Below are 11,132 nucleotides of genomic sequence, written 5' to 3' on the forward strand. Positions count from 1 at the left end.
TTACCAAATTCATGTTACTGTTTTCGTCGGTATAGCCATCGAGCACGAAGGGACCGAGATCAGTGGTGGTGGCGATGCTGGGGATGATATTGATGGGCGACTGGGAGGTACCATTGCAGTTGCTACCCGATATGAGATGCCAGGTATCTTGGGTAAGGTATGACCAGCCTGCAAAGAACAACCACAGAAATAGTTCATAGTCAAGTACGTGGGTTGTCGTATTATCATTTATATTCAGTTAGCTTCTGCTCGTACTCACATTGCTGTACCGTAATCTTTATTGTTTTCAATGTTATCATACCGTTGGAAATTCGATAGTAGTAGCAGAAGAATAGTTAGTAGCAGTGATAGTAATAGAAGTAGTAGTAGTAGTAGTAGTAGTAATCTGTTAATCTTCGCTGGAAAGATGACTGAAATTTGCAATCATTTGGGAATCGCAGAAAAAAAGCACTGTATGGTGGCCGCGCTCGCACAATTTTTTTTTACACGTAAACCTATGGGGATCGCAGCATGAACGCATTTTTAAAAAGTCTATTGACCGGTAGGCGGGTATGAGGGCACTTTTTAAAAGACTATTGACTGGTAGGCGGCATGGCTAAAATCAAGACTCCAATTTCGACTAATCAGATGGCTAGATTTCTAAAGTGATGTATATAATAGTCAATACGCATTAACATTGACTACTATGCTTTGCTGGAGTGGCCTGACAATACATCTTGACATGGCGTAATTGACAAATCAAAACTTGTATAATTTACATGTTGCTTATATTGAGAACCAGGGGCGTCAATCCGGGGGGCGACGGGGGAACATCCCCCCCCCCCCCCGGCGAATTTGAAAAAGTGCACACGAAAAATGTATAGCAAATACTGACTAAAGGCTCTGGAGGGCGCAAGAGTGCAGCGTTTAGACAACTACAAATACAAACATCTTCTCGATCGGTTGTTATGCTCTCTCGCATAATATCCTTCAAAATGTACAAGTAAATATTATAGAAAATCTGTATTCCATTCATATACTAATGTTTTGCTAAGGAATGAAATTTTTCACAACAAAACTTCAAAAACATGTTTCATGCAGGTCCCGCGGAAAGTTTTTTATATGGGGTATTAATGATCAGGTACAGCGTAGCAAGCGAAGCTAGTGGAACTCAGGGGTTTGGATATTTAATTACGGTCAGATAAGCGTATTTAGATACCTTATTTGTGACACTGGCAGGTCACTAATTGGCGTGGGGTCCAGGGGGTTGAGCCCAAGAAGCTCAAGAGTTTTAGGCATTTAATTATGGTCAGATGACCACTTCCGAGAGGCCCGTCTTAGGGCCCCTGGTGTGGTTCAGAGGGCTGAGCCCCATTAAGCTCAGAGGATTTAGTTATCTAATTATGGTCAGATGAACTTTCAGAAGCCCGTCTAAGGGCCCCTAGTGGGGTCCAGGGGTAGGAGCCCCCGAAATCTCAGGGTATTTAGGCATTTAATTACAGTCAGATGAGCATATCTATATACCTTATTTGTGACACTGGCAGGTCACCAATAAGCGCGATGTGCAGGGGGCTGAGCCCATGAAGCTCAGGGGTTTAGGCAACTAATTATGGTCAGATGAACATTCAGGGGCCCGTCTTAAGGCATCTGGTGGGGTCCAGGGGCCAAGCCACATAAAGTTTATGCGGCTTGGCCCCTGGACCCCACTTTAAAGCTCAGGGGTTTTATGCATTTAATTATGGTCAGATGACCAATTCAGGGGCCCGTCTTAGGGCCCATGGTGGTGTCTAGGGGCGGAGTCCCGGATGCTCAGGGGGTTAGGTATTTAATTACGGCCAGGTGAGCATATGTTGATACCTTATATGTGACAATGACAGGTCACTTATTGGCAGGGGGTTTTAGGCATTGATAATTAATGGTCAGATGAGCATCCAGAAGCCTGCCTTAGGGTCCAGGGAGCGGGTCCCCCTTATTTTGACACTTGCAGGCAGACGCGTACGCAGGGGGGGGGGGTGTTTGGGGGTTAACCCCCCCTTTGGTATTTTATGTGTGTAAACCCCCCCCCTTTGGATTTTTTTTTTTTTTTTTTTTTTTTTAATTAAAAAAAAAAAAAAAAAAAAAAAAATTACCCCCATGGCTGACCTAAGAAAGGTGACCTTACCCCCCCCCCCAACGGAGCAAAATGTCAAATTTTCAAATTTCGAGACCAAAAAAAAAAAAAAAAAAAAATTCCGCCTACCACCCCCCCCCCCCACTGAGCGACTTTTCGGATGGCTGAGTCGTTGCGATTTTTTTTTGGACTCCCCCCCAAAAAAGGTGTCGGCTTACCCCCAACATTACGTACGCATACGTGTCTTGCACTAGGGCGCCTTTGTTAGGTTGTGGGAGGGGGAGGCTCATTTGTGGCACAACCGAACTTTTTATCTTTTAATGCTTACTAATTTTCTTAGCTCTAATTCAACCACAAAAAAATGATTTTTTTTTTTTTTTTTTTTTTTTTTTTTTTTTTTTTTTTTAAACCTGTTTTTAAAAACTTGTTTTAGGGGGTTCGCGCGAACCCCGCGAACCCCTAGTTTGTACGGTCTTGCCTGGCCTACATTATATAACAGGGAATTGAATTGTTTACCGTTAAAGCTTTCAATTGAAAGTGATGGAACAAATATCTTTAAATATACCAAAACGTTATGTTCGTGACACTGGAAAGTATACGTATATAACATTGGGCATGGGCAGAAAGTATTGGGGAGAAGAAGAGGTAAGGATGGAGAACTGCTTCGTCTACAGTATTCTTTCAGAATCTCGGGTAATGGTAAAGGTAACGTCCAAAGAAAAGTATGGTTTCGGCAGAGATGCATGGCTAGAGGAGAAAGGGGTTAACCCAGGGGTCTCAGTCAAATATAAATAAGCATGCGTGACCAAGAAAACGCGTATAAAGGGGTGTGTTTTTTTTTAAAGATTGGACGCGGTCCGCACGGTGACGCGTGAAGGGGGTAAAAAAAAGAGTCAATTTGGGCCATTTTCGAGAAAAAGGGTACTTTTTCGAGATCCTGCTGTAGGAGCCGTTGTATACGTTTAGGGGTATTTTTCTGGATCCCCACTCCGAATTGAATTTTTTCAAAGAAGGGACTTATGATGGCTGTGCATTGAACCCATTACATGCAGGTTGATGTTATTGCTTCTTTATTGAAATACATTTTTACATTGTGAATTTTACACCAGAAGCGCAATTTGATTTATTTTACATTGTCAACAATTTAGATGGTAATCCAATTCAATTTAATTTATTTCGAAATAATATTTTATAAAAATCAAAGTTTTTACAAATGTTATGCTTGGCTTTCCATGAAGGTCGCGAAAAACTGTGAAGTTGGATCGCCCATTACAGAATAAAAAACAAACAAAAAGAAATACAAAATATTATAAGATCACAACAATAAATTAAGTAAAATAACCAAAGTACAGACACTTCAACTATTTATAATACGAGAGAAAGTGAAAACAACAAAACAATAAAAAAGGGGGTTCAAATATATAAAGAAAATAACAACTGTAATGATTAATAATTTTTTAGTAGTAAGATGTTAAAGATATGAATTGTGATTTATTTATTACTTGGGGAATCATATTCCACTGTTTAGGACCCATATGGAAACGCTGTATCATCCGCTCAATCTTACCTGCGTGCATAGAACAAATAAGCATTTTTGCTTGATATATTTTTTTTAGTTCAGTGGTCATGGCCACTAGCTTCATCGGGCAGGTAGTTCCATAATGTGAATGAGTAAATTCCGACAAAAATATACAATCAATCAAAACAAGTTTAATACCAGAAGAAAGCTAGTGATTGGATTATTCATTAGCCGCTTTCCCCAAAACCGTCTGACCACAAGGAAATGAGTGAGAGCTAGTGAGAGTGGCCGAAGTGTGATCGAAACTCGCTATTTTACTCTTCCCCAGTGCAAAAAGAGACGACATCTAGCTGGATTTGTATGTTTTTTTGGACAAAAGTACAGAGAAATTGCATATTATTTGTTTCCATTATACTTTTTGAAAGGTTACCCAAGTGCCTCCCGCTCACCCCCATGCTGGAAAGAAACGCACCTTTCAGAAAACTTCGCTTTTTTATTAAGGCGTGGAGCTGATGGTGACGTCCATAGACGGCTAGAACAGAGAGACAACATGACCGCCACAGAGAGAGAGAGAGCAACGACAAAAAATAAACCGCCAGTCGTAAGCAGATCCACATGCACGATTCACAATCACGTTTATGCTGAAAATATGAAACTTTAAAAAAGGTATCACTTACTGTAACCAAAAAACAGCAGGTACCACCGCAAACAGAACAACGCATACAAAGAACTTCATCTTCAAACGTATTCAACTTTTTCGCTAGCCAAGGAGAAAATGGTCCAAAAATTGGATCTTGTCACGAACCGTCGTAAAAATGAGTTACACCTGTTTATACCCTTGGGCAAAGACGACGAATATCAGGCAGATGTTAAGGGATGTCGTCCTTCTACCAGATGGGAAGGGGGTTTCTTGGTTCGGATGGAGGGAGGAGCTGCGAATGAACTGCAGATAACATTCAGTCAGTATATATGAATTTAGGTAAGAGGTGCTATGCGTCACGGTCCACAGATATCGATTTCAATCAATGTCACCAGACCCCAACTCCATAATTCATAATAATTGCAACTGCGCATGCGGGCGGCAAATCGTCGGTGCCGATTTTTTTGTTGTTCTCGCTCTCTCTCTCTCTCTCTCTCTCTCTCTCTCTCTTCTATCCCCTTTCCTCCCTCCCTCTCTCTCTCTCTCTCTCTCTCTCTCTCTCTTCCCTTCTGTAAAGTTATATTGTCGATTCACCTTATGTACTTCAGCAGGTAGCAAGTGGGTAGTTAACAACAATGCGTGTAACTTTTCCTTTCTTTTGCACGCGGGCGGAGTAGGCCTAAAAACCTAATAATGCCCGCCCCCCCCCCCCCCCAAAAAAAAAAAAAAAACACACACACCAAAAAACACAAAAAACACAAATTGTAGTACATAATTAAAAGTTCAACGTTAAGTTGAACAATCGAGTAAATCACCAAGGTGCAAATCCTCTATGAATATTTAAATCAATATCTTATGCACGAATGTCTGTAATAATGCAAATTATTGAATAAAACTTAAAAGAAATAAAGATTATTCTAATGAATAGATCTAATGAATGAATGATTTAATAATTTGTTCCCTTCCACATGGATCCTTTATCAAATAATATCGTTCACATAATATACAAGAATTGATTTATACATGTAGAATTTCAAAATAATATTCTTGGCCATTCAAAATATGATAAGAAAATACATTTATAGATATCATTTACAAATTTTATTTTATTTTTTTAAATGATTGATTTCATAATTGAACGAAAGCACGTTGTAAGAATATACACGTACATCAATATGATGTTATCTTTGCATTAATGTATATTAAGCATATGAATATGAGTAAATGATATATCATCGTGTGAATGAACTTAATAAAGAACAAATATACGCGATCAACAATTGCCGCCTTCTTGGATTTCATATTGTCCAGAGCATGATAAAGAATCTGGAGGTTTTCTTTGATTTCTCAATGAACGTAACTTTGTAAGTCAATGTTGCCTTTCGTACTTTTTATCCGATCCATTGTGGAGATGTGTCATAAAGAACACTTATTGACGGCCGTCTGGAGGCCGCCAGCCAGGATAATACATGTAGATATATAAAATGTTGCCCTTCAATTTTGAACATATTTGTGCTTAGCTCTTTTCATGAAATGATTGTGACAATATGAGTTTTTGTTATTCTTGATAGATAGAAATCACGCCCTCCTGTAAGATAAACAGCTTCGTAACTGGTAGTGGTGGTGGTTATTTACCTGACTGCTATGAAAGCATAAATGCTTGCTCAGTGGCGTACGTAGGATTTTTTCAAGGGCGGGGGGGGGGGGTGTTTTAACTTTTGAAAATCGCCGAAAATTTCGCAACGACTCAACCATCCGCTGAATAAGCGGGAGGGGGGGAATTATACAGATATGTGCCTTGGGGGAACCCTTTATATATATATATTTTTTAATATTTTTGTAACAATTAAAATAAATTAAGGGGGATTAACCCCCAAATCCACCCGTTGCGTACGCGACTGTGCTTGTTAATATAAGTAGCCTCTTATCGATGGTCCTGGCGCTGCTGGAGTCCGTAAATTCTGGTGAGCGAAGCGAGCCAGAAACGATGTGCTTGCCAGGATAATACATGCAGATAATAGAATGTTGCCCTTCAAGTTGGAAAATATTTTTCTAACCTCTTTTCATGAAATGTTTGTGACAATATGAGTTTTTTTATATTCTTGATAGATAGAAATCACAACATCATGTAAGATAAACAGCTTTGTCACCCATCGTGCCTTTCGTCATATTTATCTGATCCATTGTGAGATGCTCTATAGAGAACACTTCTTGGCGGCCGTCTGGAGGCTGTCAGCCAGCATGGGCGTCAATCCTTTTTAATATGTGCGGGGGGGGGGGGGAACACAATGGAGTTAAATGTGAAATGGTGCGTTAGCGCGATGTCCCGTGGTTGCGCGGACAACGAAGTGTCTGAGGGGGAGGGGGTGCGACCCCCTCAGAAGTTAAAAGAAAATTGACTTTTCAAACACATTTCGCGCGATTTGAAGCATAATTTCTAGTAATTTGACCGAAAATAATTGATTAGATTCCAATGGATTTTTACTTCCTGAAAGGGGAATATTTTATGTCACTATTACAAAGACTCGGAAACATATTTGCTATAGAAGCTTTATTGCTGTCATTATTATGTGAACCGATCCCATAGAGTATCATGATAATAACAGTTAGGTTTAAAATTAGTTACTACATGCAGAGGCGCCGATTTCTTTTCATGGCCCGGGGGGGGGGGTGCGAGGGACGAGGGAGCAGTGGGTTAATGAGCAAAAGGAGCCCCCGGAAGCTCAGGGAAAAAACCATGCCATTTCAGCAACATTTGTCAATCACTGGTATCGAATTAGAAATAAATCACGTTTGAATTTTATTAAGGGAAACAACTGCCCCCAAGCACCCCCCCACGAGTGGGGTGAAGGTAAAGAAAATGACTACCCCTCACATGTTTTTAACTTTTGTTGTATTAACAAAATAATTTTCTATAATATTTACTTGAACACTTTACTTAATATTATGCGAGAGAGCGTAGCTACCGAGCGAGAAGATTTGTCTAAACGCTGCACTATCGGGCCCTCCAGAGCCTACAAGTTTGTTGTAGTCTTTAGCCAGTATTTGCTATAGTTTGCACTTTTTCAAATTTGCAGGGAGGACGAAACAAAAACAAAAAATTGAGGGGGACGTGACCCCCCCCCCCCCCCCCCCTGTTCCCCCAGGATTGCCGCCCCTGACTACATGTGCCTTTCTTGTTAATCAGTATCACGAACATAACGTTTTGAAATATTTAAAGATATTTGTTTCATCACTTTCGTCAAATATTGAGTGTCCATCCAATGTGACACTGTGTATAACTATAATACAAAACAAATCGTACACAGTTGCTACTACGTTCACTCTGTTTGCACACAGTTTGAGCCCGTTTGGCAACATTTTCAAGAACGAAGTTAGAACTAGTGTGATGGGGGTTTCACTTGAAAGTCTTGATTTGCACAGCTTGAAGCGTTGCAGTTGAACGGGAATGAGGAATGGCGAGAACGCGCTGGGTCTGTTTAGTTTAGCCCTCGAGCCAGGATGGGATTGCACACGCTCTGGGAGCGCGTTCGAACGCACTAAGAACGAGATGGGGACGAGTTGAACTGTATGTGGACGGTATGGTCGGGTTACAAACTAGTTAGAACAATTTGCGAACTAGTTAGAATGGTTTGTACGTATTGGGAACGAGGGAATACTAGTTAAGAAGGAGTTTAAACTGATTACGGACGGGCCTGGACTGCCTGGAAATGGCAAATTTACCCGATCTGAGCTTGATATAAACTATATATATGGACGGGGTACAGACGAGATGGACGTAATGAGGACTGTTTATGAACGAACTAGCATCGTATTAAAGGCATTATTGACACATTCTACCCCGACCACAACCCGTTTTACGATTTTCTAGGACGGTTCCAGAACGTAGTGAGAACTAGTTTGGTGTGATGGGGGCTTAACATTATTCCTATACATTCATATAACCATATTAATACAGATATAGACTTTGTCACGTACTATCAGATAATGTTCGAGAGGCAAGTCAACAATTATTTTCGACTTATGAAAAATAGGGTCATGTGGTACATTTAGTGGTATATTCAGAAATTTATATTTTAAAAACGATGAGTGGGGGGGGGGAGGGGGTTCTACCTTACGTGCCATAAAACCACTGCAAGTTGTAATGATACATTTTGTTCACCTTTGCCTTAAAATTGACACGTCACTCCTCATCGAGAGGGTAGTTTGAAAGGTGGGGATAGATAGATCAAGAAATGTGTGTGTTTAAGAGAGATAGGGCGGAGGGTGAGGGTGCGATACATGTGCCGGGTATATGATGACGGGAAAGTCACTGTGGTGTTTTAGAAACACCATGTAATCATAAAGTAAGAAAAAAGGGGCTTAGGGTAAAAGAAAAGGGATAAAAGAAACATGGCGAGGGGCACTGGAAGAGGAAGCAGAACATTTTTTTTACAGATATAGTGACAGGAAAGAAGAACTAAAAATATAGACCCACTATAAAGACCAAAAAGAAAATAAACATGTATAGGAAGTGAGAGGGAAAGATCTGTAGTTTTGGAAAAAGAACGGAAAAGAGGTGATCGCGACCTTTTTACGTGCTTCACGTCTTAACAATAGGGACTTTTAGATTTGCACGTTTGAAGCTTTGACTGCAACGTGTGACGTCATTTTAAGGCACTGCGCATGCGTCACGTCGTCTCAGTCGGCGATCGAGAGGGTGTCAACCTTGATTTTCCTAAATCTAGTACAATACTAGTATATGCCGCGTGCGCATAAAATACACAGTTCCTCAGGTAGACAAAGGAACATCCCTTCCCTGCTATTATGTACAAATGTGTAGAACAGGTGTCACATGCATATTCACCTGCTCTACACATTTTTGCATAATAGCAGTGAAGGGATGTTCTACCACAGCCATAGGCCATTTTCGTAATGTAACCAAATTTAATGCATAGGTCTTTGTGAAGTGCCTCAATAGTATTTCAATAGACAGGATCCTAACTGCATTTTGTTGCCAGGTTGGACAAACATTATACCTACCTAGCAACACTTAATATATGCAGTAGCATTCTGACTATTGAAATACTATTATTCCTATCAGGTGAATGAAATAATTTGTATTGAGGCACTTCACAAAGACCTATGCATTAAATTTGGTTACATTACGAAAATGGCCTATTGTTGAGGGTAGAATGTGGAACTGTATATTTTGTCCTCTTTCTTTGTCTGCTATGTTCATAGTGTTACTTTCTGCATGCATGTATATCGTCGAGTGCAATCTAAAAGATTTCTAATTGTAGTCAACATGGGCAGTTGAGTACGTTGACACGCATGATCAGTCGGCGTTCGTCGTACGTGTTCTCGTCCACTCATTCTAAAAGTCCCTATTGAATCCAATTTCTAGTACATTATCAAACTCGAAATGCTCATACGAATGCAAATATTGACCATGAGTGAACAAGTCGGTTCAATATTTAGATAAAGAGCACACTTAAAATCAGTGGCATATCCAGACCTTTGCCTAAGGAGGGACAAAGTTTGTAAGTTTACTACATATTGTGATCAATATACTACAGTAAAGGAATCACTTTTTAAGGGGGATCTTCCGTAGCAATAAACAGGGTTGACAAAAGACTTAACACCGTTTCGTTGACGATCAGCCATGCATTAAGTCTTCATTTCGTCTTCTTTGTGCATGGCTGAGCGTCAACAAAACGGAGTTAGGTTTTTGTGTCAACTCTGTTTGTTGCTACGGCAGCCAGCCATTGAAAAAACAACTCTCTTCAAATTGTTTTTAATCACTCATGCATGATATATGCAACATATGAGTTGCATCAAATGAAAGAGGAGGATCTTACCTTTACAAATATGTGTCATTTTTTAATTATAATAGTGATTAAATTATTATAAAGCATCGATAATTCTCGGTTTCGTTTTTCCTGGGACGCACTGTACATAACAGGAGCAAATTACCCCCCCCCCCCCCCTAGACCCTTAATACACCAGTGCTTCAAGATTGAGAGGCCTGCATGCCTACGTGCATTTATATACACAGTCAACTATCATGGCGTCCTCTCAGGATTCGAGGTCGCCCGGCCTCGACCAGGCCCGAAATGAAATGAGACAGAAATGAATGGCTTTCATCGAAAGGGTGCGGTGCGGTGCGGCGCGGTGTGGTGTGCTCAACGCACCCATTCGATAAAAGAGGGGGGGGGGGGGGCTTTTCTCGAAAGGGTGCGTTGAGAGCGGAGTACCGTTTTAACACACCCTTTCGATAAAAGCGGGGGGGGGGGGGGGGCTTTTCTCGAAAGGGTGCGTCGACTAGTCTTTCGCATCAGTCGTTTAAAATTAGGATCTGGGAAAGAAGGTAATAGTTGGCAATTTAAGAATAAAGGGAGAAGGGAAAGGGAAAGGGAAAGAGAATATTAAAGGAAAGAAAGAAGAGGAAGAAGAATAAGAAGAAAAGAGGGAAATGGGGGCGAAGGGCTCTTGCCTCCTCCTCCCTCCCCCCCCCCGCCAAAAAATAAATAAGAGAGAGAAGGGAAAGGGAAAGAGAAGATAAACGGAAAGAAAGAAGAGGAAGTAGAAGGAAACGGGGGCAAGAGCCCTTCGCCCCCGTTTCCATCTTTTCTTCTTTCCTTTTTCCTCTTCTTTCTTTCCTTTTATCTTCTCTTTCCCTTTCGCTTTCCAATCTCTCTCTCTTATTTATTTTTGGGCGGGGGGGGAGGCAAGAGCCCTTCGCCCCCGTTTCCCTCTTTTCCCTCTTTCCCTTTCCCTTTCCCTTCTCTCTCTCTCTCTCTCTCTCTCTCTCTTATTTCGCCCCCGTTTCCCTCTTTTCTTCTTATTCTTCTTCCTCTTCTTTCTTTCCTTTTATATTCTCTTTCCCTTCTCTCTCTCTCTCT

This window comes from Strongylocentrotus purpuratus, unplaced genomic scaffold (genome assembly GCF_000002235.5).
Source record: "Strongylocentrotus purpuratus isolate Spur 01 unplaced genomic scaffold, Spur_5.0 spur5_scaffold_7, whole genome shotgun sequence".
Classification (NCBI taxonomy): Eukaryota; Metazoa; Echinodermata; class Echinoidea; order Camarodonta; family Strongylocentrotidae; genus Strongylocentrotus; species Strongylocentrotus purpuratus.